At 35.3% G+C, this 25,801-nt stretch overlaps 1 protein-coding gene across 5 annotated transcripts in view; it reads left to right on the top strand.

Annotated features, from left to right (window-relative positions):
- Positions 1–25,801, top strand: part of PCDH9 (protocadherin 9) — a 673,118-nt gene that overhangs the window by 450,008 nt on the left and 197,309 nt on the right. The gene's annotated exons all lie outside the window — the stretch shown is intronic.

The raw sequence follows: 25,801 nt of genomic DNA, 5'->3' as shown, positions 1-25,801 counted from the left end.
CTCTTGCTTGCTCAGTCTCTTCATGTGCCTCTTACAAAACTTTGCCACTTGATGCCCTTTCAACTTTTCCCAAGTAACACTTAATTTGTAAGGGTAAAGAAGACCCACCAGTTTTGCCTTCATTAGCATGTTATGTGGTAAACAAATTTGGCATGCAAAAATTTCCCTGCATTAAGATTAATTCAATCATTAGACTAACGTTTGCTGCTCTACAAATACCCATTTCAACCTATTGAATTTATTATTTAATATCTGTGGGCACTGATTAGCAGTTTTGCTCATTATCACTCTGAACCTGCTAAATAAATCATAGCCTTAAATTGTTTGTGTGATTGTTCCATGAACTTGTTTTAACCTTTCTGGCTCAAGTGTTTCTACTTGATTTTAAAGAGATAAATGTTTCATTTTTCACATTTAATCTTGACAATTTGAACAATATATTAAAAATTCTCTTCAACTGTACAGAGTTTCTGCCCCATTAGGCAGGCTGGCTTTATGCAAAGAAACAAGAATTCACACTTTTATTTTGCTAAATCATACTTTTCTACCTTATTCACCTAATATTTTTTATTGCTCATCTCCTATTTTTTTTTCTTTATTTTTATATCTATGTTGGAGGTGGGTTTCCAGGATTGCATAGGTAAGAATTGGGTTGTGGTGCCCTGGCACTGGCAGTGGGGGCTGCAGGGTGACCACTGTGAGGAGCAGCTGTGGCTGCCCCATGCTGGGCACAGCTGGCTCCGTCTCTCTCCAGCCCACCCACCTCAGGGCACGGCTGAGCCCTGACACCACAGAGGTGGCATCTTGCAGAATATATGCTTACGAAAGGGTAAAAAATGTTGCCTGGCAGTAAGAAGTGAGGAAAAATAGGAGAAACATCGCTGCAAGCTCCCAAATCAGTGAAGGAGGGAAATGAGATGTTTCAAGAATCAGAACAGAGCTTACTCTGCAGCTCTGAAGAAGGAGTCACCAGAACAAGTATATTCACAAGTCAGGAATAAGAGAGTAAAGCTGAGCCTCAAAAAGGAGGAGAGTTGTTGTGGAAGGTGTTGCTTTTGTTTCTTTTCTCTTTGTTTCTCACCACCCAGCTCTATTTTAATTGACAAAAAATTTAATTTCCTCAAAGTAATGCCTATTTTACTCTTGGTGGTTGGTAATTGTTAATCGGTCTTCTCACCTCAATCTCAAACCAAAAGTATTTTTATCTTACTTTCTCTCCTGTCCTGCTGAGGAGAAGCAGTAAGAGAGGGCCTAATTGGGCATTTAGTAGCCAGACAAGGCCAACACACAAGTAGAAGTTTAAACCAGTTGTCTAGGAAAATAACCTCGGACTTGAGAGAAAAATATTACTCAATAGATACTCATCTTTACCAGTGAAGACCTCACTTAAAACACTATGGCCAGGTTTTAATCAATCCTATACATTTCTGCTTTCTAGATTTCCAGTGTCTCAGCTTCTGTTTTATATTCCTGAATCTTCTCTAGTTTTATCTTCTCTAGTGTATTTAGGCCAAGCTTACCTGTAAGAGAAATTGGTCAGATACTCTTTGACATTACCATACAGATATATGTGAGGAATTTTGACAGAAGATGTCATAACTCTTCTCGATTATGCCTAATGAAGTTTTGAGAAACTAATGATGTTTTGAATGTATACATATTTGCATTTCAGAAGATTCTGTCATGTCACTGAGACAACTTTCATAAATGTAAGATTTCAGAACAGGACTTATGCTGAAAGAACTACAGTTCTCCCCTGTTTTGTTCAAGCCTTTGCTTCTGAACAAAATCTTCCTGTGTGGAACAGCAAGCTTTCTCCTAAAATAGCTGTACTATTCTATGTTTCTCACCTAGGAAGGCAAGCTTCCTTAGTGGCAAGAGAATATTATTGTAGTCATAAAGACAAAGATAATAAGCTGTGTCTCATCTATATTACGGTCAGTGGGGAGAGGCAGCAGCAAGAAACTAGAAACTATTACATATAGATAGAGTGTTTTCCTGTTTTCTTCCATGAAAGAGCTGTAGTGAGTCAAAGTCAGTTTGCTATTTCAGCTCCTTACAGGGGTTGTAAACATACCATTCAAATAAAACACTTCCATAATATAAGGTTTTGCTTTCCATATAAGTAAAAGGGAGCCTTGGAAGAAAAAGCACAAAATTTGCCAATCCACTTTGTGCAACAGAAGCTCTTACAAGTGCCAAATGGCCCGTGCTGTGCTATCATTCACCTCATTTACATTGCTTCCCAGAGTTTTTGAAGACTGCTTTACACAGAGATATAGCATAATAAGAATGCTTTGAAATAGTCACATTAATTCTTTAAAGCGTATTTTCCCCTTTAGTTCTTACAAAACAGCAACTATAAATAAAAGTAAAGCCCTTCATTACTATCATGAGCCATTATTAAGAAGCCAAATGCTATCTGAAGCAGTACCACTTTTCGGATTGAATCTACCTTTGTCTTAAACACAGTACTGTAAGAATTTCATTTCCTTGCTTTATCATGACAAAAAATGTTGGACTTTCATTACTTACAGCTTACAGATTTTTTTGGAGGTGGAGCAGGAGACATAGTAGGTGCTTTGTATTATGTTCTATTTCCCTCCATTCCTTCTCAACTGCAATACATTGCCATTCTGAATGGCTTATCCAGAAACTATGAAAATGAATTCTGAGTATTAAATAATGTATAACAAAACCTGAAAAATGCATTTTAGGAGACACAGGGGTTAGAATATTTCAATTTGCAGTACACAAACCTTTTTTTAAACTCAAAATTACCACTATCATTTGTTTTCAACTAAGTGTATTTTTATAGCATGCCCATATCTGGAAAACCATTCAATTCTCCATTTTTTCCCTAAAATTAGTGCTCTGACATACAACTGTGAACATCTTCAAAAGAAAATCTGTAAACAGCTGTCACAGAATACGTTGATGTTTCACAAGGCTTTGCTTGAAATCATTTTTTCAAAGTACTGTAAGTGACTCTGCTTATGTTTCCATTATATAAAGCCTCATTCTCTGCTAAATAGTGTGTGGATCTTTAGTCCCTGATGCTTTATTATTTCATCCTTTGGATCTATTTTTCGCTTGGCTGAGTAGTCAACTATTTAACATGAGTTCAGATAACCTTTGAAAATGGCTTTTCCTGATGTTTGGTATGCAAGACCTGTTCTCCAAGTGCAAGCAACAACACTTTTGCGGCTTTTTGGCTTGCTTTATTTTGGTTTTCTTGGTTTATTTTTCACTTTTTTTTTCCTAATCTGACTACAAGGAATAATTGGGAGTGTAAGCTCACAATTGCTTGCATCATTTCCACTGGCCTGTACAGAGGAAATCCAGATGTAGAATACAGCAGTGGAAAAAACCATAGTAGTGAGCAAGACACATATGGAACAAATTGGTCAGCATGTCAGTTTCTGTGGTGTTAAAAGAGAGCTTTGACTGATTACAGTACATCCCATGGGTAAATATATCAATGTATCAATGGTTATACAGAGTCTCTTGGGCTTGAGTCACACATTGATCAGGAGCGTCCTTTAAGCATTCAGTAGATAATACTGAACTCCAGTTGTTTTTATTGCTATCATAGTTTAGCTATGCTGGAAGATGCTTTCTGTTTCTTCAAAAAATTTTTCAGAGTTGGATTTCCAAATGTCCCACTTACAGAAATATTCTGCTCAGTTTTTTAGCTTTAGAGATAAATTATGGACTCTGAAGATACCTCTCTTCCCATCAAATGAACCTGGTTTTGTTTTTAAATAATTGCTTACGATATAATGATGAAATTAAAGGTAATATAACAGCTGTCATAAATGCAGATAAAATTCTAATTAGCTAGTACTATCAGTATTTGGCAACCATGTTGCCTGGTTAGCATGGCAATTCTTATTCTGAAGGGAATGTTTCTGAAGCCTAGCAGAGTTCTGCCATGGCAGGCTAACTTCTGATAGAAGATTGATTCCAGCTTTTGATTTTCCTCAAATATTGGTTGAATTCTAAACTGTAGAGCAAAAATAGTATCTGACTCTCTGCAAACAGTTAAAATGGGATTATAGTTATCTAGACTTGATAAATGACCATAAATACCTAATTCCCCAATTAGAATTGTGTAGTGTGTTGGGCTTTGCATGAAATTCAGCATTCATTTCAGTCAAAACACCATTAAAATAAATCAGAATTTCCAAGTGACTGATTTGAAAATCATGATTAAGTTTTTAAACCATTCAGTTTATTGCTTCACCTATTTGGAATTTAGCTAGTGAAATGAATTCCACCGAATTTTTAGTTAGTTTAGGCAAGTAAAGCTTTTTCATGTCCTACTCCTTTACAGAATTTTCCAAGATACAGTGTTGTCTTCATTGAGAACAAACACGTACTAACTACTGAAGACAGATGATAGCACCAGTTGAATTGTGATGCAAGAAAAGAGAAGTGCTTCTTTAACTGCTGAAAACTTATATAAAAACATAGCTCATGACACTAAGAAATAGCATGCTTGCCTTTGTGCTGAGTGCTGATGATCAAAACAAGAGTTCTGAAGATGAAAAAGTTACTATATCTGTGGCTACACATATTTTTGACATTTCTGTATTCATAATATTTTGAGGAGAATGCCATATGTTTTGTTCAGTTCTGATCAAGTTTTTCCTCCTTCCCCCCTTATCCCAACGTTGTGTATATGTATGTATGCATTCCTGAGGTTCTCTCCTTTGAGTGTAAAATAAAATAAAAAGTAATAACACTGAAAAGCCGATGGGCAAAAATTGATTCATAAATGAGAAGGTGGCATTCATCTTGGAGCTCTTATTGGAAACCTAAATCTCAGTAAATTTGTAGCCTAAGGATACAATGGGCTTAAAGGATTTCTGTCTCTGAAGAAAAATTAGAACACCTTTGAGGTAAGGTAAATGGAAAAGGTTGTTTGGGCAAACGTGGAGCTCTAGCACTATTAAATGTTAAGCACCATCAGGGGGTATCTCAGTCATTAACAAGAGTGGCATGCTGAAGATTGTTTCAAGCAGGAGAAGAGTTATGGATGGCTGTGTGGAGGTGGCACAATGCCACAGGGAAATTATGTCAAGAAAAAAGAAGACTTTTTAAAATATATTGTGGGAAAAAACTTACTGAAATAGCATTCTGTCTTTACATACTTTATGATCTTTCCCCTAAAATAACCCTAAGTTGTCTTTTAAACAAAGCAAATCTGGGACACTAACTTTGAAGTCCTGTGTACAACCAGTCTCTCTTGATCTTTGGCATATTTTGTCTTCATTTGCAGTGTAAACAGAAGTACCAACTTAATCAAAACACAAGCATGTTCACTTCAAATTGAAGTAGTTAACAGTCTTGACTGACTTAGATGTGTTTTATGGACCTTGTGTGTTAGTTTTGTATATAATTAAAAGGGCTCTCAGGGCTTCTGTAGGCAGCCAGCAAGTTATGCTATCTGGTGTGAGAATAATGTGTTGCTATCTAGGGAAAGAAAGATTAAGGAGCCAAGCTAGGATCCCTGTTTTAAGCCAAGAGAGTTTGAAAAGTGAGCAGACATGAAGTGTTATATCTCTAGGCAGTAGTTACCAGATTTCTTATTACGCTAGCACATCCTCCTGGCTGCTCTGCAAAATGGCCCTGAGATTAGAAACTTTGCAGGAAGCTATCTGTGTTCTCACTGTTGGAAATATGTTGTTAGGATGACAGCAGCTACATGGAAAATGGGTATTAAGATAGTCTTCAGCTTCAAGATTATTTTGCTTTCCCGGTTTGCCTTAAGGTGTATTGCTTAGAGAGAATAGCAGATAGTGTGGTCTATGTTATAATCCTATTTGAGAGTAAATAGTGAGAAATAGCATAAATTCATCTTCTAATGTGTAATATGCAATAAATTGTACTGCAGAACAATGAATTGTACTATGGGACAAGAAATTGTGAGAGGACCCTAATATTTTACTCACAGAGTGATCTTTAATTTAATACAGAAATACGCTTCCATATCTTCATCATTTCCTATATTATTTGTTATCATGTGATACCCTTGCAGCTACTTGCGTTGGGTTTGTGTGGAAAGGTTTGCTAGATGGGGGACTGCAGGGATGGGTTCTGTGAGAAGATGCCAGAGGCTGGCCCCATGTCACGCAAAGCCAGTTTCACCTAGCTCCAAGAGGGATCTGCCACTGGCTAAATCTGAGCCAGTCAGCGACATTAAGAGCACTTCTATGAAAATATTTAGGAAAGGGTAAAAATGCTGTGCAGCAGCATCTAGAGGGAGAAGTGATAATATGTGAGAGAAAGATCAATGAATGAGGAGAGAGAGGAGGGAGAGGAGGGAGCTCAGGCACAAGAGCAGAGATTCCTCTGCAGCCTGTGGAGCTCCATAGTGGAGCAGGTATCCACACTGCAGTCCAGCCTGTGCCAGAGCAAGTGGAAATTCTATAGGAAACTGCAGCCTGTGAAGAGCCCTTGCTGGAGCAAGTTCCAGACAGTACCTGTAATCCTGTGGGAGACCCTTCAGTCAATTCCTGAAAGATTGCACCCCTTGGTAAGGAGTCATGATGGAGCATTTTTTGAAGAACTGCAACCTGAGGGAAGGATCCATGCTAGTGAAGTTAATGAAGGACTGTATCCCATTGGAGAGATCCACTGGAGGAGGAAAAGAGTGCTAGGAGTCATTCTCCTGAGTAGCAAGGAGTGGCAGAGGCATTATGTGATGAACTGACTGCTAGCTCCATTCCCCATCCCTCTGCACTAGTGCTGGGGAGGAGGTAGAGAAAATAGGGAGTAAAAGTGAGCCTGAGAAATAGAGAGGGGAGGAGGGAAGGTAGTTTTAGATTTGTTCTTACTTGTAATTAGCCTACTATGTTTAAATGGCAGTAAATTAAATTTATTTCCAAAAGTTGAGTCTGGTTTGCCTGTGATGGTAATTGGTAGGTGATCTTCATGTCCTTATCTTGACCCATGAGCTTTCCATTGTACATTTTCTCTCTGTTCTGTTGAGGAGGGGGAGTGACAGAGTGGCTTGGTGGGAACCTGGTGACCAGCCAAGTTCAACCCCCCACACTACTAAAATCAAATGTTGATTATTTATAAGAGAGTTGACAGCAATGTGACCTTTCAGTTTCCTTTGAGCTGCCACTAACAGCTGTACAACCCGCAGATTGCAAGGTCTTATTTATCCTGCTGTTTCTGTACACTAGGATTACTTTTTTCTTTTTTAATATTCAACATCCTTACTTTGGACCCTATTAAAAATGTTGTTTCGGTCTCCTTTATAGTGTACTGATGTATGCTTGATCCCTTTAAAATGATCCATGAGACAGAAGATTTCATCAGTCCACCAAATTTTGTCTCCCCTTCTCCATAATTTTTAATCTAAAGCAGAATAGAAAGTTCTTCCAATCTGTTTTTTTTTGTCTTTGGTCCACTTGTGCAAACGACAGTTACCTTAGACCAGGTTATAGATAAAATTTTAGGTACTTTTTCTGAGATTGCCATTTACTTTGTGAAGGCTTTCATAGATATATATATATATATATATATATATACACACCCCAAGTATTGTGTCTCATTATTTTTTTTCTCCAATGGTAGCACCATAGACAAAAAGAGAGATATTAATAGAAACAATATGACACTGGTAGGTCAGCTGAAGTATGAGCTATTATAAAGCACTGATGTAGTAGTTTCAGTTCTGTCAGACACCCACTAATGTCAACAGGGAAATCAGGATTGAAGGAAGTTGTGGGTAAAGGAGGTAAAATGCTGGACTATGACTCAGATTATCAAAAATTATCAGTTTTTGCAGATGAGGTGCAGCCACACATATCTTGATACCTTCTTTGCTTAAATAAACAACTTATTATTGGTGTTACTGAGAGGTTTAGTTCATGTAATTTTGTTTGCCAGCTAATGTTGTAGAAATAAATGTAAATTCACGTTGAGAAATGTGAATAATTGAATTTTTTTAAAAAATCATTCAAATTTAATCTAGCATTGTTCAGAAGAAATTCAGCTTCAAGGAATTAACACATCTTCAGAAACTGATAACACAGCAAATACACATAATCATGCATGTAGAAAACTAATGAGGTACTTTACTGGATTTGCTAAGCTCTTTTCAGTGGCAAAGTCGCTCTAAAATTCTCAACCATCTTGTTCAAGGTATTTAATGTCTTTAAAAATTAAAACTCATTATACCTATTTCATATTTGATACAAGCCTAAGAGTTCAGGGACCAAAATGCTGTGAAAGAAAAAGATCAGTTTCAGACTAAGATGTTACTCCACTAATCTTGCAGATACAGACTCAGGTGACGTGAAGTTTTATATAGTTTGCACTGAAACATACACTTGGCAAGAGGAATTAAAGATAAAGAAATGCATGTAAAGCCCTAAAGTATTGGGCTCATTCCTTAACTAGAAGTTTTAGGCTTCAGATTTAATGCATAGCTTCTGAAAATGTTAAATATCATACATATTAAGGCTACTTAATTCAGATTTAACAGTAGGAGTTTTGGAGGCCTGCCATATAAAAACTAAAGTGAGAGAGGTAAGCACTCCCCTGATGTTAAGAGGAACCATCACTCAAAAGCATTTCTGCCTAATTTAAAACCACAGAGCTGCACACTGAAATCTTATGGAAGATTTGTGCTTCGGTCAAAAGTTTACATTAAATGCAGAATAAATTGTCCCGCTTGCGCTATTTATGTATCAGAACAAGAGATTTTTTGCCTTGCCTTTTCAAAGCTTGAATGAAAAGGCCTGATAAAACCTATTGAAGTTATTGCCTGTTATGGGATTCTGTTAAACTGTGATGATTCAATGTAAAGAATAGCAATATCAAGTCATTGTTATTAATAATAACCTAATATCTGTTTCTTCTGAGCAAGTGTGATATTGATTGACAAGGAATAGCTGTAGAGCAAACTTTAAATTGCAGTCTTTATTATGAATGTGACTTGCAATTAATTATTTAAGGGATACGTTTTGTCCTCATTTACAGTATTGAAGTTCTCTGGAGCTGGACATGCTCATTAACAGCAAAATGAAACTCTCAATTTAAAAGTTTCATGATTTATGTTTTGAATAAAGATGTTATTCTTATAAATAGATTTTAAAGCATAGAGCATTTGTACTGAAATTAGACACTACATCTTTTTGAACAGATACATTGAGATCAATTTCAATTACTTGATTTATGAGGAAAGAAAGAGAATTTAGGTTCCTATATTTGATGTGAGAGTACATGATTGTGCCATTTACAATCCAGTTTTCCTAGGTTTTGATGTAGACATCCATTAGTGCTCCTCAGCTTCGTTACTCTCTCTTATCTTGTATATCATAATTTCCTTTGTGCCTAACCATTAGTTAACATAGCTGATACCCTGCTGAGAATTTAAGAGACAGTGAGGCATGTATCTGACCCCAGGAAGCTGAAAGTTTAGAAAATTAGTTTCTGCACTCTATGTAGCTCTCACTACAAAGAACCATATTCAAGAAGTCATTTGATTGAGGAAAAGTAGTCTAAGATCAGGAATTAGAAGTGGTCAGAACAAAGATTCCGTGTGTCAGTAAACTTAATTATTCATTTGTGATTCAGATTACATTTTCTCATTGGGGCTGTAACTCACAATTAAAAATGTAGTTCTAAGATTTGATGTAAATAGCTTCTGCGGACCTGAATTTGTAGCTGAGACATTAATAATTCCGGAGAAAGAAAATAAGATATGCTTGGTTTTACATAATAACCTATTAAATGGAGCATCACCCAAGAGTGTAGGAGATTGCACACAGGATTGCTTTAAGGAAGGAATGCAAAATTGGTTGCAGATAAATAGTGAAAAAATCCCTTGAAATATGTGGGATGCTGGACTCTTGGAGACTCTTAGCATAGAAAACTGCCTGTGCCTTCTGTGTTCTGACCACTGGACACATTATAGCCATGATGATACAATGTATAAAGAAAAGCTTCAGTAAAGAAGACCAGCCTATCCTATTCCTGCTTCTGGGGTATTTTCCTGGGTTACCATTTTTCACTATATATGTGGCTATCTGGAAAGCAATGTGGAGAAGATGAATAATGGAAGAAACTGGCCTTGTATAGTGGAGAACAAATGCTTTCAGGAAGATAATAAATGGGGACAACCAGTGCAATCTTCCCTAAGTACAGAAACGATGAAGCAATTGTAAAAAAAAAAAGAATTCTTTAATGTGCACCTTCATGGAACATGGATTGGACAGCCCACTGACAGCAGTCCCATAGTTTCATGACAGATGCATGGTAAAGCCCAGTTATTAGTCTTGGTCTAAAAACAACCTGTGAGCAGATTTTGTTCACCAGAGAGAGTTATAAAGGAATAAAGGTTTCAAGTATGCAGACTGAAGAGGAATGATTTTGAATCAAGAATAAGAACTGAGAACACAATAGGCAGAAAATTGCAAAGCACTCTTCGGCTTTCAAGTTATGGTCATGTAGCTTTTAGTTGGAGGCACCCAACTGGTTATGAGGAATAGCAGGCATGAGGGGACCAGAATTAGTGTCCTATGTTTACGACATCTAGGTACTGCCTGGGGAATGACTGTCCCCTCTAGCCTTCCATCTGCCAGGAGGAAATTATTTTCTCAGGTAGTCACATATTAAATAGTTTGGGTAAACAGAATGGAAACATTTTTTGGCTCTTTTAACTGCATCAGTTCTAAATACACCAAACTCCTCTGTGGGCTTCACTGCAGTGAAGTGGAGCAGTGAGGATGAAAGAAACAGTGGATATTCACTTCTCCCTTTGTAGATATCTCTTTCAGGATAAAAGTAAGCTTTGCAGTGTAGAAACCTACCAAGAAGGTCAGAAATAGAACTCAAAATCCTCCAACACCCTGCTTTTGCTATTTACAGCTGGGGAGAGAAGAGGGTTTAGTCATCAAACTGCAGTCTAATTAAGGAATTATATAAAAATGCCATGTGGAAATTCTTAATGTTTTCATTGTTCCTCTTGATTTTGCATAGTTTCCCTTGTGAAGGGTCAGAATTATTAAGACATCACATTATAGTTGCGTTATTTTGTTTCTTTTTGGGTTGTTTTTGTTTCATTTTGAGGGAGTTTGTTTGGGGGTTTTGATTGCTTGTTTCATTTTCGGTTTTTGTCTGGTTTGGGATTTTTTGGGTTTTTTTTTCTTCCACTTCTCTGGTTTAGATTCATGCTCACTCTTCTTGTTTCACTTAAATTTAATCCCTAAAGCTTGTTAATTTAATATGCAATCATATAATCTTTTTGGTTATTGACTGAGAATCAGATACTTTAATAGGAATCATCAAAGTTTGCTGAACTTCATAAATCCAAGTTTATAAAGAAGCAAAACTTTTGCTCTGTTAACATTTTTAGGTTTTTTTTTTCAAACCAGTAAGTCATCCACTACTACACAACTCAAGCGGAACACCCAATCTTAGTAAAATATGAAAGCAATCTCCTGTTGCTAGAACAGGTTGCTTCTATTTCGGTTGCTATGGAGCTCTACAAGCAATCAAAGTGCAGACATGAGCTATGACACACCGCACCTGAGGTGTTTCATTGATAGGTGCTGGGGCACCCAAGCCGGTGCAACATCTGTGCAGTAATGGCATATTCCCACACCGCCAAACCCTAACCTTCAAGCAAGAATTAAAGTTAACCTTAAAAAACATAGTGGCACTGAATTTTCATGCTATGGGCAATATACTTTTATGCTTGTAAAGTAAATTTAATAGGAGTTCAGTAAAACCAATCCCAGCAGTGCTTGCAGTGTTTTCTCTTTAGTGAGATTTAGTTGCAAAAGATCAAATATTACAGAAGAACAAATGATGCAAACATACAAAATAATACACTTTTATGATATTCCTATGATTAAATTCACCAAGTTCTTTCTGTACTTTAGAATGTCTTTATGAAACAGCAGGTTTCCACAGAAGTTTTCTCTTTTTCTCAGAAAATTAAAGAATTTTTTGCACTTTGTGAGTACTTAGCTAGCTATATATTTTTCTATTTTGTTTTCTTTTGATGAATCTGTTATATTTGATAATTTGATTTTTTCTCTTTTTTTTATTAGAAATTTAAGTCAAAATATTGGGAGAAAGGTTTTTTTAATCATTACGTTATACATACAATATGGATGGCATTTTGTTTTTAAAGATAAGGTTTTGAAATTAAACATAGATATGGGTAAGGAGGAAATGCAACATGAACACTGGAGGATATGCATAATTTGAAATACAAAAATTAGCTCATAAAGAATGGGTTAATGATGTCTCATGATGGAATAATATAGTTATTCCTGAACATGTACACTATATTTTTACCTCTAAAACATTTTTCAAGGTTGCCATCTTATGAGCTTATTATTAAAAAATAAAAAAAAATAAAAAAAATCACTATACGTTTTTCATAAACTACATTTAGTCAACTGGATAATTGGAAAATGCTCTGACCAATAATTTTACAATGACAATTGTTCAGTAAATGGGGTCTTTATCAAACCTTTTTGGTAAGGATTTAGAAACAAAATCTAAGCTATTTAAAATTTGGGGAAAAAATGCAAACGAAAAATAATTAAGAAGCAAAAGGAGATACTATATAGTAATAACATGTTTTTCCTTGAATATTTTCCTTGTAAAGCATAGCTGTTTTTATTTTATGTAGCAACTCTTTCTGACAACCATGCTACCTTTTTCTTGCATTTTTTATTTCAGTAGTTCCTTTTCATCAAGTATCTAATGCCACTCAGGATAGTAAAATTGTAAAGGAGTTATTCTGTGGCAAAATAATTTATGTCCCTTTAGGTTTTCCCCATGAGAATGCTCACATAATAACCCAAATCCCCTTGATTTAGGTCTTACAGTTTAACCTGTCAATATATAATTATGGTTCCAAAACAAAACAAATTATTTCACAGTTTTAGTGTGGTTTCAACCATGCAGAATGGAGTGGAAATACCCAAGGCTGGTAGAAGGGATTGTCCCATTAGTAGTTTTTTATGCAATGACCTCTGGGGACTGGGGCTATACTTGTGTGTATCAGCTCAGCTATCTGAAAGAAGAATCCTTTTCTGTTCCCCCAGTTAATCTAAAAGGACTGGAACTTTAATTTTGATTACCACTAATAATTTTTAAAAAACAATGGCACATTTTTTTATACTCTTATTGTTTATTGTTCTTTATCAATTGTTGGACATATCTTCCCAGGCAGACTGGGTAAATAACTCTCTGCAGATAACGCTTTTTGTCACACCAATGCATTTTCTGTTATGGATTGTAATTGATTTTTTAAAAACAGTTTTATGATGGCTTAACATTAGTATGGATTAGCTGTGCAATTTCCCTCTAAAAAGAAAATGGGATCAATTAAGGTAACACCTCTTCTATTAATATATTTTTAGCAACTCAGCAAACAATGTGGAAAATGTTCATGCTTTCTCAGTTCCTATTTCTCTGTCAGCTGTTCATCCTCACCTCCAGTTTGGCAAGTGGAACTCTTTAATCACAGCAAAGAGGGACTGTTGAAATGTGTTATTAAAATAGTGAAGTTGTTAGGAGTTCTGTTTACTCTACTTTGATAAATTACATGAGTCTGTGGGCCTTCAATTGAATCAGTCTATTGTAAAATAGGAGAACCACAACAGTGAAAGGCAATTACATATGCACTTTTTCCCTATGCAAGATATATCAATGCAATTACTATAGCTTCATTTTAATTCAGCTTGGAAGACTGATGGCTCAATGTGACTGCATTCCCTCCTCCAATCTCTGCCAACTAAACCACGGCTTTAAATCCTGAGGAATTCATAAGCTTCTGATAGGAGGAAAATTTCTGCTATTATCCATTAACTTGAATACCAATGACAAGCATCAGTCATACACTTCAGAAATCAAGAATGTATGTCATTAAAATTAAAATTGTGTCATTGCCATTGCTGAGATTGACTCATGAGAAGTTGTCTTCAGACATCTTGACAAGCAACAGCTTCAGCTTGCAAATGGCTGGTTAGCAGAATAAGCTCAAAGAGCATGTCAGAGCAGGAAGACTGTAAGGGGGATAGTGCCAGGAATATCCAACCCTGTTGTGACCAGCTTTCATTAAAACCAAGCAAACCATCATCTTGTAGGTCCAGAAATTCACGTTAATAACTGCTCGAGTGTTTCTGGTTTTCATTTCCACATCCTGTTTTACCTGAAAGTTTCATGGTTTTTACCTACCCTGCAAAGCTCTGTGATACTGAAATTGATAGAGGACAGTTTCAGACCTGCTGCCACTTATATTAAGCAGTAATAATGCATATATAGTCAACTAAAGCATTCATTAAATAACAGAAGTGGTAAGCATCTCCACTGCTTTTTAATGGAACAAATCATCGTGAAGGCCAGAAAAATTATATGGTGAATACTGTCTGTTAAATAATTGCATTTATTTATTAACTGGATTGGTTTTATGTAAGTAAAAACATTAGAATCAGAACCAAAGATTTTTTTTTTTACTGGCTTTCAAACAATTAAGAGAATTATGCAAGCAATTCAGTTAAACCAGCTATTGCTGTGTTCTTTGCTTGAATGGAAAAGCTTTCTATTTATCGATATTCTGTAAGCACTTACTTTTTAAAAATCTCATACGGTGTTTAAGTTGTTGCATTTTTCCCTGAGCATACAACTCAATAGTTTTCATTTATACAAGTATAATTATATGTGCACTGAAGCCAGAATAATTTCAAGAGTCAAGGAAACAGGAATGAAAATATCCTTTTTAAAATACAAGTCTCATAATATGTTGGTAAATGTGATTTTTTTTTAAGCAAATGGTTAAGTTTAATAGACAAAGTATAGCAAACACTGCATTGTGTTTTGTTGCCTTGGTAATAGGTTTATTCCTGCAGCATATCAAAATATGTAGTTTGGTTACTTGGAAGCGATGAAACTTGCTAGGAAGTCCATGACAATAAATTGGCAGATATAAATTATAAATTCACTTTAATAAAACCTGCTCTACCTCTTTCTCAAATTCTTTAAAAATATTGCATTTCTGTTTACCTCTTGTACATCTTGTCTAAGTTCACTACCTCCACTTTACTGTGTTTTAGAAAAAGATGACATATACGAATATTTTTCTATTTTTATTAGGAAGAAAAAGCTACATTAGGGGTATTTGTAGAAAAATAGACATTTGGAATTAAGGTTTCTTTCCTCAACTGCATCAGCATTATAGTTTGGTTGTTATTATGGTCTTTAAGCAAACTGACTATGTCTTAACAATGACTTCAATATAATGATAATACTAATAAATTTTGAAATCTGATATTATATTGAATAGAATCATGATTCATGGAAATTAAATATTAATTTTGGGAGAAGATATAGCAGAATTTTTCAGAATCTGTGAAGAAAATATTACCTAAGCAGGGTTTTCATCTACAATTATCAATCTTTTCAAAGAGGGAATAAGTATTACTAGTCAAATAACCATTTGATCAAAATATGGATATTTAATTTAAATTTTTAGGACTTTTAAAATGAAATAAGCTCATAATAAATTAATATTTTAATGGATTTTAGATGTAAATATGTTTTCAGGCAATCCACTTGAAAGTTTATGTTATATTTCATTGGATTAAGTTCCTTTAAAACTCATAATTTTTGATAAGAAGGCTATCGGACTCCTACTGTATGACTACTGCTCTAGCAACCATTTACTGCTTGTGATTTCATCCTCTGAGTGCTTTTATCCCCAAGCATCTCCATCACCATCACCCCTTTAAAAATGATCCCTTTCTGGAGTTTGTGTCATACTTTGTGTTTTCATATAATTCCTCCTGCTGTCTTCTCTCTAAATTACAACACAAATGGATTTTGATTAAGCCACTGGATTGTAACTGTTCTATAATTATCAGACTACTTGAATAGTAGTTTAGATCTTTATGTTCATGAGGTGTGGCAAAAAATGCAAGTGATGTATGCATAATTGGCAAAATAAATCCTAACGACTCTGATTCGATCCCATCTTTTACTTTCTCTATGTTACTTGCTTTGGGGCACCAGTAGATGCTAAATGCCTACTTTGTTTAAGAAATCTAGTAATGTGCACTGCAGTTAATTTGTTTGGGAACAATTACCCACAGGGACTTAGAAGAGACCATTACTACTGCCGTCCTCTTGCTGGGGGGCAGTGTGAGCGACAGGATGTGCAGTGGTGGTGAGAGGTTTCACTCTGCGCTCGGAAGTGAGCTGCTTTGATTTTATAGTAATACAAAAAGTATTATAAAGTTAATATTAATTTCAAGTGCTTAGGTTGACACCGATATTTGGGGTTTTTTGAGAAAAGACTCGTACTTTTGCAATTAAATGTCTGATCCTATGTATCTGTTCTGTTTATTTGGATTTATCTTTTCTGCAAAATATCTAGAAGTTTGAAGCAGCCAGAGATTTGATGCCTCTTTGAGTATTAATATCTCAATAGTCTATTTGAAAAAAATATGTTTATTTTGCCTTCAATTTTATAATTTACATGGGAAATTTTCTCTCAGATACTATGAGTTGCTTTTCTACTGTCTTCAAGTGTTTTCTGTACCATTGTCTTATTGACAGATTTCTCTGTAATCCCTAACACAAAATTAAAATCGACCTGTAAACTGAAACAAGTGTTAAGTGCTCAATTTAGCCCTTTCTAACAGCATTTTTTTTTCTCCCTATCCTTTATTAGAATACAAATATTCCTTCCTAAATACTTCAGGGAAATTCTAGAATTCTTCAAAGTTAGACTGAAAAGATGGGTTATTTTATAACTGGGTATCTCCATAGGTAACCCCTACACTAACACTGAATTCTGCAGTAGACAGAGGGAGAGGCCTGTTGATTTGCAGCACTGCAATAAGCTTCTGCTTCTGTAATAGCTGCGATATATAACATCATAAATGGCAACAGTATCATCTCTGCTGCCAGACCACAACTTCTGTTAAGAACAGCCTGAAGTCTTTGGGAAAACTTCTCCCCACATGAATACTGTACCCATGATCAAAGGGCCATGTAATTTTCTCTGAAAACTTTTCTTATATCTCTCGTTTTACAAGCAGCTTTAAACTGATCCATCCTTCCTTCCTTCCTTCCTTCCTTCCTTCCTTCCTTCCTTCCTTCCTTCCTTCCTTCCTTCCTTCCTTCCTTCCTTCCTTCCTTCCTTCCTTCCTTCCTTCCTTCCTTCCTTCCTTCCTTCCTTCCTTCCTTCCTTCCTTCCTTCCTTCCTTCCTTCCTTCCTTCCTTCCTTCCTTCCTTCCTTCCTTCCTTCCTTCCTTCCTTCCTTCCTTCCTTCCTTCCTTCCTTCCTTCCTTCCTTCCTTCCTTCCTCTTTTCATTTTGTCAGCATCTTATTGGAAAAAAAGTTTCCAGAGCTAGATGCATCTTTCCAGTACCATACTCACTGCTTATACCTCTGATGGCCCTGTTTAAGTTCTAGATCCTTTCTGCTTCCTGATTAACCTCTCTATATCCATATTGGTACTCTGTAAAAACAAAAGGAAGAATGAGAGAATCATGCAATTAATTAAACAAAGGGTAATTCAATACTGGGTGCTGCTGTGCAAGCACTGAAAAGTAAAACAAAACTAGGGTGCAGAGAGGCCCACAAATATAAATTTGTGGCAGTAATTACTGCTTTGCAAAGAATACTCTCTCAAGAGAAGGTAAGTTTGTGACATCCAAGCTTCAGGCATTGGAAGGTGGTTGAGCAATGCAATAATTACTAGCGTGCCATATGGAGATGCTGATCTAGCATAGAGACCAGACACAGAAGTACAAATTATTTTAAATTCTTTTATTTCTCTAAGAAATTTGATGTAATAGGATAATATGTTGGCTAACAATACAAGATGCAATAATCCCTTAATTTTTCTTTTGGTCTAAATTAAAACCAAAACAAATTAAAAAGCTTCCTGTCACATTTTTAATCAGATTAGAACTGTGGTTTTAAAGTTCTAAGAAATATTTGTGAAGTTGAGTAAGAATTATAATTTTAGATATTTATTTAAATTTATTTTTTCATAACTCTTTAGAAGGAAAAAGATTGTCTTTTATCACATACCACGTATTTTTTGGTGAGTGGATAAGACATTCTATTTTTTATATAGAACAGTATATAAACTTATGGTCACCTACATTTTAGAGAATAGTAATTTTTAGGTTAACAGTTGGTTCAGACCATGGTGAAATTTCTGACAGATCCAAGGCAGAACACAATTGTAGAATAGTTTTTGGTGTTTTTTTTCCTTGATCGGATAATTAACTTAGGAAACATTAGCACATGCAGCCAGAGAATAATTGCTTGAGTAAAACCAGATTTTTTACATAATTCCTGAGATTTTTTTCATTATGTAATAATACATCTAGCAACTTTCATGCCTTAAAATGATAGACTAAATTATGAGAAAATGACTGTTTAATGAAATCCAGATGGAAGCTTTTTGTCTCATTGGAATTTTCTCCCATTCCCTCTGCTATGTTATAAAATCTTTCTAGCAATTTAAATTTACAAAAGATATTGAGAATACTATGGAGAGTTTAACTCAGTAAACCACCTAAAAATTTTTTTTCCAGAGGAAAAATTCTTTCAATATTTTATATTTTGCCTCCAGAAAAAAAGTTGAGCCTTTAAATCTCACAAAAAAAAAAATTTTAAAAGTTATCTACCGATTCCAAATACTCATTTTCCTAGTATAAAATCCTACCAGATTTTTATGTTTTGGTGTGGTTTTTATTTCCTCTCAGCATCTGGTTTTCTGATGTAGATAGATGTATAATGAGATGCTGAAGAGAGCAAGGGCTTTCCCTGAGTTGCCTGTAATTTGTATCCATTTATTCCTCAGCCTCAAGTTTTGGATTAAGAACTTTTCATTGGAAAAATAATATTTTATTTCTCTTCCCCTTCTCTACTCAGCACTGCTCAGTACCCTTTTAAACAAAAGAAATAACTTATGCAAATAATCAGGAAATTCATCTTGCAAATATCCATGAGGATTTTGATATTAGTGGTTAAAAAAGGGAAATATTGATACTTTAGTTAGGGGATAGCAGTGCTAGCCTAAAAATTAAACTGCATGCATGGTGGATATACTTGCAAGGAATAGTCATCACATCATCTTGAACACAGGAAAAGTGCACAAAAAGGAAACCTCAGATGCTGGCTGTCTTACCATTAGAGACAAGAAAGGAAAGAGAAGGAAAGAGAAACTGGGCATATTTCTTGATAGTTGCAAGTACTTTTGAATTCTCAAATACAGTAATACATCACATTTTTTCACTACATAGCATTTTTTTTTATGGTGTCAGAATTAAGACTGTACTTTAGTAAAGCAATGGACAATTATAGTGATGAAAGCAGAGACAAATGATGCTGTGCAATTTGGCTAGGCCTTTTTTGCTTTTTCTTCTAATTATGTTACTGAATTATGTTTTATGTTACTGGGTCTGGTTGTGGTGGATTGAGCAACTAATGAAAGGAAATTCCATCCTCTGTTAGCATTATTTTTTTCTGTATTTCAAAAATCCATCAATATTCCAAATCCTTTGTTCTTTCTTCCTTCTAGTACAACCTGGGAAAAAAACAGTGGAGAAATTAAAACATTAAGAAAGGAAAAATACTTAGGAAATTTACTGAAAACATCCAGTAAGATTCACCTCTTCTTGTCATGAGTCCCTAATTCTCTCTTTTGGCGAAGCATTCCTGACAAGCGGGTACAGATTATATTCCTTCTACCATAGGAAAAAATTTTTGCTCCTTAGGAAAACTTTTCTAGAATGCCTAGAACAAAGTTTCACATGGCTTTGAAATACAGCTCATTGCAACAGTTTATAGCCTTCAAGGAGTAAGAGGATATGACAAAAAATGGTAATAACGTGGGCCCATTTGTTGTGAAAACCAAAAAGATTAGTGAAGGAAGCAGTTTTTACAATTTGTGCAGAGAGCAATGGCAGCTCCAGAGAGCAATGGCTTATTAGAACCTCTCTTCCTCCGCTTTTTGTTCAATTGGTTTGAAAAAAAATATTTTAGATATGTCCATATGGTGGCTAAGAGTAACTGAATATTGTACCATATTCTGAATAATTGCATAATTTTGCATGATTGTAGACAGCTTCACTGTCTAAAATGACCACTTAAATGATGTATTAGCTTAGGTAGCTGAAGCAATGCAATGTAAAGCCAATTATTCACCCTATTGATAGATCCATTGCAGGAGTATATTGGCTATTTTTTCCTCAGTCTCTCAGATCTATTAGAATTTTCCTCTTTGTGAACTGCTATGGGAGCAGCTTCTTTGTCTTGAAGACTCACTGTTTTTTTCTTCAGTCAAATTAAACTATTTTGTTTTCTAATTTATTTCCATTTGATGGTGTATTGTACTGAATAAATGTATGCAGGACTTTCCAGATGTTTAGGAATTAAACACTTCATGCATACTTACAGATAGATAGACAAATGTAAAACATTGTTGGAATCTTAGCAGAAGTTTGCAGAGAATCTAGATTTCCATCACCACAGGTATGCTGAGAATGTGTAGCACGATAAGGCTGCCAAATATGTTTCCCTAGTACTTTTTATTTCCAATACTCTTATTTTTGTTGCCTTCATATTAGCTACTTAGAAATAACTTTAACAGCAATATTTAAGAGCTTTAATATATTTAAATAGTTCACTAATTCTACTGTCTGCCTGCCTAGTTACAGAAAAAAAAAATCTTGACTCATCTCCTTGGACATTTGGTTAAAAAACTTGTATTAAGCTTGTACAAAATACCCCAAAGATATATTTATTTACCTTGGTAGTTATTTGTCATAAAATATGTATATGCATAAGGGAGCGTTGCACAAAACGCTGTTTTGGGCTATGGAGTTTTGTTTTGTTTGGGTTTTTCCCCCCCAATTTTGGTGATGCAAAGTTTTTACAATGTAAATTCTCTCCTGACCTGCATGCAAAATTGTAATGTATTTAATAACATAAGTTGTCAGTAAAATAGCTGTTCTCATACTGTTTAGACTCATGTTTGAGTTGACTGAAATTACAAAAATTAATTAATAAAAAAAGAAAATGAAAACAACAGATTTTTAACGTTAGTATCATTAGGGTTTCTTGCTTATTTAAAAAAAAAAATTAATTGCCAAGACCCTTGTGACTGAAACAATGTTAGACACCTAAGAGTAGCAGCCTTTCCACTTTGCCCCTTGCACGGATTGGTATGATAACACAATACAATGTAGGGTTTGTTTATTTAAGTTAATGATTTGGGAATGTGGCCTTAAACTGATGGGCCAGAGTAATTTTTTTGAATTACTATATGTTCATCCATCATTTGGAAGCCACGGCACTTTTGTTGCAGGAATAATTTCACTGTAGTGGATGTTTTCCTCATCCATGTTAAAAAAAATCCTCTGTTTATTTCAGGATAAGGCACTCAAGGGGTTAACTAAGCCTCGTTTCTATGGTGAGAAAAATAATTGGTATCGATTAGCAGTTGGTACAACGTTGCTGGAAGGGCTATTAAAGCCCTAAAGTACAGTACAAAATGATACTGAAAGCATCATGTACTCCCTAGACTGTCCTACACTAGCCATTCCTGTGTTTGAGATGTCCTCCTGACTTTGCTTATGATTCTCAGGAGCTTTGTTATACTCAGTGATTTCGAATTCTAAAGAACATTTAATTAGTTAAATGGGGGCTAGGGTGAAGGGGAATTACCCAGATGTAAAGGCGACTGTCTTTTTCCTCAAACAAAATTTGAGAGCTATTTCATTAAGAAGGAAATCATTTAAAAATTGGATCTTATAGCTGTATCTTTTATGCATCTTCACTGTATACAATAACAAACTGACAGCAAGAGACTGGAAAGTGTGTTTCTTTCCCTGTGCAGCTATTTTATAGTCTCACTCCACGTATCCTCACAGAGAGCTAAGAAAACACTGAACTTTGAATAAATGATATTGCAGATGATCTACCCATATTTGTCACTTATATTTTAAGAGTATGGCTCGTCAAGAAATTATTTAAAAATTTAGCTAAGTATAGAATAGCTCAAGGAGAACTTGTGTTAAAATTAGAACAGAAGTTGCATTATCATGAGCTTAAATCTCTTTTCACTTAGATTGATGCTAATCCATTTTTTGTGTATATCAAACTGAAAATACGCAATTATGACATTTTCTGTCTCTTTCAACAAAAAAATGTTGTTCAGTAAAAATGTTAAGCACGGTTAAGTGCTTTAATACATTATTTAGACACGGTAGTGTCTAAATAGTGTGCTTTGACTGTCTTTTTCCTGGGTCTGACTCAAGAGACCCTTTTGGGCTGCCAGATGATTGTGACAGGTCAAGAATCAATGAAGGAAGAAACTGAGAGTAGTCTGAGGGTGACATTGCATGGTTCATGCAGAGGTCCCAAAGGAAGACACCAGTCCCTGTGGCTTCTAGACTTGGATTACCTTTGTTTAAAATATTTGCAATTGCTAAAAAATAAACTGTATTTTCATTAAAAGGTTTAGTGGTTTGATTTGGTTTTTATTTGAATTCAAGTTCTCTGGTAGGACTGTGTTGCAATTCCCTAGAAACACATTTGTTCCAACCTCCATAAATTGTTTCCAAGACTTAACAGAAGCAACTGTTAAAATGGACTTTTCTAGCAGAAGTTGAGCAAGTAAAGAGATGCTGCGGCAAAGCTCTACATCTTTCTTCTGCTATTTCTCTTTAACTTCATGTGTATGTCACCCAGCCTACATTGAGTGGATGGGATTAAAAAAATATGGTCCAACACATAATTTTTTACAAGTAGATAAAAATCTAATAATAGAATGTGCACTCATGCTATTTATCTTCATAAATGTACGTTGTTGCTTTTAGTAAAAATAGTGCATTTTTCTCATTAGGATGAACCTAAATAAAATATCTTTTATTTATTAGTATTGCTAATATAAAAACGCTTATTTTTGTTCAAAGGAAATAAAGGAGCTCTATAATAACAGTATCTTTGTTTAACCTAAATGAACTGTCATTCAGATTAAAACTTGTAAATATATTATTTAGGAGATACAGGACAGAACACTAACTTTTCTAGACTAAGGAATGTTAGTTCATAACAGAGCACCTCACAGAATAACTAATTCCTTCCTGCAAGATATCTTGGGAGTCACTTGACTGTGTATTTTAGCACACTACCAGATGTCCAAGATTAAGTAGTTCACCTACCCCAAAATTTTAACGAGATAAAATTTGAAAAAGTCAATCTTCAATGAAAAGTTCTATTGTCCTTAATTAACTTCTTCCAAGTTAGCCTTCCATAAATAAGAGGAAATGAAACATCAGCTGGCCATAGTGAAACGGCACAGAAATCCAAATGTATTGGTGCCTTTGTGGGGCTACGCTTGAGTTTTAAGTTACTGTGGAAAAGTAATAGTAATTTGCAAGAGCTTATTCCAAAACCGTGCTGTCGTTTCTGATTCAGTTGGTGAAGCAATGCTTATTCTGTCTTCTGAAGCTATTACTACTGCTTGCTCAATATTTCTTTTTGCAAACATACTCTTTGTGCTGACACACAGCAATATTTTCATTATCACAATGATATTGTCCTTCAGATTTAGGATACATGACAAAACATGTGCTATGATTGCTTGGTGGTCACCGTACTTTGGGACTAATGTGTGAGTAATGTGCATAGGGATCTTTTGAAAATATGGTATGAGAGACTGAAATGTTCATGGTTAATGGCTTAATTAAACGGCCATTTGCAAAAACAGGGAGTGCTTTGCTGATGATGTGCAAGGTAACAGCCCAGGTTCAAAGGTCATGAGTAACAGAGGATGACCAGGAAAATCCAGCCTTTATTTAGCGTGATCTGGGTTTTGAGCCAGGTGAGGAAAGGGACCAATAAGCAGCTGATCCTGTGAGGGGGAAAAAGTGCTTTTTATCGGCAGTCTCCTCCGTTTCAGAACTGGCTCCACTGTAAAACTCCCCCCAGGGAAGGTATTGAGACATTCACTCACACGCCTGAGGGTTTTCGTCCCTTCTAATGGGGCATAACTGGCTTCATGTGAGAGGCTCACCTGAGAGGCAGCTGTCATCTCTCAGAAGGTGTCATAAACCACAAAGACCCCTAAAGAGCCTCACAGTGTTGCATCAGACTCTATAAAAACTCTGGAGAAGTATGTGGGAATTCCCACCTGAACCTCAGAGTGTATTAACCCACTGAACTTCATGTTTCATGGGCTTCCCCCACCCATGAAAGATCAGGATTGCAAACATCACTTCAACTGATGGACATCAAAATTGTAATGATCAAGTCTTGTCCCTGAATTCAGAGGTGGTGGTATTTTTCCTCTCCCTTATTTACTCTTATACTTTCTTTCTCTTTCTTTCTTTTCCTTATATTATTTCTTAAGTGATATTTTTACTCCTTTGTATTTCTACAGAAAATAACCATACCTCTTTTCCATTGCAAGCAAATTGTTCTAAAATATGTCCTACATATATACAAAGAGTTATAACCATCACTTATCCAGTGTCAGTTCACTTTAATCTCCCCAAGGGATCTAGTAACAAGAATCTGAGTTACCCTCTCCTTCAGGGACAGGTCATAAAATACTATTTTACTGCTATTTTCTCAGCCCCCTCTCTTCAATTCTACTACCTAATATTCATTTATTGTAGCATTTCCCAGATATTCCCAAAGTTCCCTCTATTTTAAAAATCAACCCAAATATTGTACTTTACAGATGGTCTAAACTTACATTTAGAGATGAAATAAATTACCAAAAAATGTTGAAAGAACTTAGGAGTAACTTGAACAACAGAGTTCCACGCTTCACATTATATGGTGACAAATCTCACTGAGTACTGAGGCAAAGTACTTCAAAAACATCTGCTAAACATAGTCACAGGTAATGATAAACTAATCAAATGCTTTTGTGGATGACTGTCATCCAGCTTTACCTAAGAACAGACAAGCTGTCAAATCAAGGTAGTCATTGTTAGTATTCAGTCAAGAAAGACTCAAGAAAATAGTTCATTTGAATCTCTTTCAGATAAATAATATCTTTTCTGCCAATTATTTGATCTGAATAACACATAAATAGAAATGCATCAATCCTGGATTCACCTCTTTCACTGCCATGCAAATTTTCCTGTTAAATTTCTCAAGTAAACTGCAGCCTCCTTTCCCAATGTTCAGCAATTTACTCAGAAACCCTCACTGCTACTTTTGGTGAAAGGAGAATATGCCACATTAGTATATTTATAAAACTTCTTGTATGCCTTTTCCTTAGAGAATGGTGATTTTCAGGTCTGTAGTTGCAGTAGTCTGTTTGAAGTAATGTGAAGAACAGTAGTCTGCTTTGTGCTGCAGTAGGGAATTAAACAGTCTACAAATATATGCAAATAAATATCCCTGTTCTGGGCAAGATTTCAGGCTGCTATACTGCCTAAACTTACCTGATATCAAGGGTACACATATTCTCTTCATGAAAGGATGCAAGGCACTGTTGTGTCAATGTATGTCCTGCGGGAAATGTCTTTGTTTAAATGTGAGAGTGTTAGACACACAATGCAAAAGTAAGGGGGAAACACTAAAACCAAGCTACAGCACCTTATCGATTTGCATTCAATAGAGGAATTTATTACATTTTCCTTTGGAGCTTTTTTTACCTTTTTTCTTTTTTCTTTTTTTTTTTTTCTTATAGAGAAATGCATAAATGAAGCTTCTTAAAAGTAGTTTAAAAACTCCATATTGTAATGAAATCCCAGTGAGCTGTATCTATTATAGATGA

This window comes from Sturnus vulgaris, chromosome 2 (genome assembly GCF_052056855.1).
Source record: "Sturnus vulgaris isolate bStuVul1 chromosome 2, bStuVul1.hap1, whole genome shotgun sequence".
Taxonomy (NCBI): Eukaryota; Metazoa; Chordata; class Aves; order Passeriformes; family Sturnidae; genus Sturnus; species Sturnus vulgaris.
This window is presented reverse-complemented; position numbering and strand designations above follow the sequence as displayed.